Genomic DNA, 3,339 nt, shown 5'->3' on the forward strand with positions numbered 1-3,339 from the left:
CATTCAATATCCTGATGAGGGTGTTCCATATTTTCTCAAGACTGGACTAATACATTTGCTGCCCAAGTTTCATGGTCTTGTAGGTGAAGATCCTCATAAGCATCTTAAGGAGTTCCATATTGTTTGTTCCACCATGAAGACCCCTGATGTCCAAGAAGATCATATCTTTCTAAAGGCTTTTCCTCATTCTCTGGAGGGAATGGCAAAAGATTGGCTATACTACCTTGCTCCCATGTCCATTTTCAGCTGGGATGACCTTAAGAGGGTGTTCTTGGAGAAATGCTTCCCTACATCTAGGACCACTGCCATCAGAAAAGACATTTCAGGCATCAGGCAACTTAGTGGAGAAAGCATGTATGAGTATTGGGAAAGATTCAAGAAATTGTGTGCAAGCTGTCCTCACCACCAGATTTCTGAGCAACTCCTTCTTCAATATTTCTATGAAGGACTTAGCAACATGGAGAGGAGTATGATTGATGCTGCCAGTGGTGGAGCCCTTGGTGATATGACTCCAGCTGAGGCTCGGAATTTGATTGAGAAAATGGCTTCCAACTCCCAACAATTTAGTGCAAGAAATGATGCTATTATCCTTAGAGGAGTCAATGAGGTGGCCACAGATTCATCTTCATCTGCTGAAAATAAAAAGCTTGAGGGAAAACTTGATGCCTTGGTCAACCTAGTAACTCAGCTTGCCATGAATCAGAAATCTGCATCTGCACCTATTACAAGAGTCTGTGGTCTATGTTCTTCTACAGATCACCATACAGATCTATGTCCTTCTTTGCAACAATCTGGAGTCAATGAGCAACTTGAAGCTTATGTTGCAAACATTTATAATAGACCCCCTCAGCAGCAAAACCAACAACAGCAGAGTAATTATGATCTTTCAAGCAACAGATACAGTCCAGGTTGGAGGAATCATCCAAATCTGAGATGGGCAAGTCCTCCACAACAACAATAGCCTGTCCCTCCTTTCTAGAATGTTGCTGGTCCAAGCAAGCCATATGTTCCTCCTCCAATGCAGCAGCAGCAATAGCAACAACAAAGATAACAAGCAACTGAGGCTCCTCCTCAACCTTCCTTAGAAGAGTTAGTGAGGCAAATGACCATCCAGAATATGCAATTTCAGCAAGAGACAAGAGCATTCATTCAGAGTCTGACAAATCAGATGGGGCAGATGGCTACTCAGTTGAACCAAGCTCAGTCCCAAAATTCTGACAAATTGCCTTCACAAACTGTGCAGAATCCGAAAAATGTGAGTGCCATCACCTAGAGGTCTGGCAACCAAATTTAAGTGCCTCCACCAGTAGTAGCACCTGCACCTAAACCTGTCAAGCTTCATTCTACACCTGAAAAAGAGGATGAGATAGTTGCACAAAAGAGAAAGCTTCCTAACAAAAATTTTCATGCAGGTGGACCTTCTTCTAGTAATTCTGACTTACTGCAGCCTCCTATCCCTCTTCCATTCCCACCTAGAGCAATTCCAAACAAAAAAATGGAAGAAGCGGAAAAGGAGATCTTGGAGACCTTCAGGAAAGTAGAGGTGAGCATACCTCTGCAAGATGCCATCATTCCTTATGCATTGAATCTGAATCTGAGTTTGAATTTGCATACTTGTCATTCCTTATGCATTGAATCTGAATCTGAGTTTGACTTTGATCCTGTATTTGATTTTTATGATGAGAATGAATTTGAATTTGAGTCTGGTTCTAATTTTATGGGTGTTGTACCTCTTGATGTTGACTTTTTAGAGTCAGAATGCACTAACCATGTTACAGGAAGTACATATACTTCTGACTTGCTTTATGAGGTACAGGCTGAGGAACCTTACCAGCAACCCTCAAATATGCTTACTTGGAGGACAAGGAAAAATTTTCTAGTGGTCATCTCTGCCTCCCTTGTTGCTGAGCATGAGGAGAAGTTGTTGCTAGTGCTCAAGAAGCACAAGAAGGCCATTGGATGGACTTTAGTAGACATTCTTGGTATTAGCCCATCTACATGCATGCATAGGATACTTCTAGAGGATGGAGCTAAGCCAGTGAGGTAGCCACAGCGGCGACTCAACCCCATCATTCTAGATGTGGTGAAAAAGGAGGTGACCAAGCTCTTCCAAGCTAGAATCATCTACCCCATTTCTGACAGCCAGTGGGTGAGTCCAGTCCAAGTGGTTCCTAAGAAGACAAGCCTCATAGTGATTAAGAATGAAAGGGATGAGCTTATCCCTACAAGAGTGCAGAACAGCTGGCGAGTCTACATTGATTATAGGAGGCTGAACCAGGTAACCAAAAAAGATCATTTTCTCCTTCCATTCATTGATCAAATGCTTGAGCGCTTGGCAGGTAAGTCTCATTATTGTTTTCTTGATGATTTTTCTGGTTATTTAAAAATTCATATTGCTCCTGAGGACCAAGAAAAGACCACATTCACCTGTCCCTTTGGTACTTTTGCCTATAGAAGGATGCCCTTTGGCTTATGCAACGCCCCTAGTACCTTCCAGCGGTGTATGCTTAGCATTTTCAGTGATTTTTTAGAGAGTTGAATAAAGGTGTTTATGGATGATTTTACTGTTTATGGATCCTCTTTTGATGCATGTTTGGATAGTTTGGATAGAGTTCTTAATAGGAGCATTGAAACTAACCTTGTGTTGAATTTTGAAAAATGTCACTTCATGGTAGAACAAGGTATAGTTTTAGGGCATATCATTTCCAGTAGGGGCATAGAGGTAGACCCTGCAAAAATAGTTGTTATTTCACAATTGCCTTACCTCTCTTGCGTGCAAGAGGTTCGTTCTTTTCTTTCTCATGCAGGGTTTTATAGGCGCTTTATCAAGGATTTTAGCAAAATGGCCCTTCCACTATCCAATCTGCTACAAAAGGAGGTGAAGTTTGATTTTGATGACTAGTGCAAAGAGACTTTTGATTGCCTCAAGCGTACGGTGACTACCACCCGTATCATTCAGGCACTTGATTGGACAGTCCCATTTGAGCTAATGTGCGATGCATCCAATTACGCATTGGGGGCTATCCTTGTTAAAAAGATTGATAAGCTGCCTCGGGTGATCTACTACGCTTCCAGAACTTTGGATGCTGCTCAAGCAAATTACACTACCACAAAGAAAGAGCTATTAGCAATAGTTTTTGCTCTTGAGATATTTCGTTCATAATTACTTGGTACTCGTGTTATTTTTTATACTGACCATGCAGCTCTGAAGTACCTGTTGAAAGAGGCTGAATCAAAGCCTAGATTGATCAGGTGGATGCTTTGGCTCCAAGAGTTTGATTTGGAGATCCATGATCAGAGCGGTGCACAGAACCTCGTGGCTGACCATCTGAGTAGGAT

General features: G+C 42.0%; 1 non-coding gene across 1 annotated transcript; it reads right to left on the reverse strand.

The window, feature by feature from the left end:
* Nucleotides 1–304: 304 nt before the first annotated feature.
* On the reverse strand, nt 305–411 carry LOC114380667. The gene has a single exon (XR_003659840.1). It is a non-coding gene; the product is annotated as a small nucleolar RNA R71 (small nucleolar RNA).
* Between the last annotated feature and the right edge of the window lie 2,928 nt (nt 412–3,339).

Source organism: Glycine soja, chromosome 12 (genome assembly GCF_004193775.1).
Source record: "Glycine soja cultivar W05 chromosome 12, ASM419377v2, whole genome shotgun sequence".
Taxonomy (NCBI): domain Eukaryota; kingdom Viridiplantae; phylum Streptophyta; class Magnoliopsida; order Fabales; family Fabaceae; genus Glycine; species Glycine soja.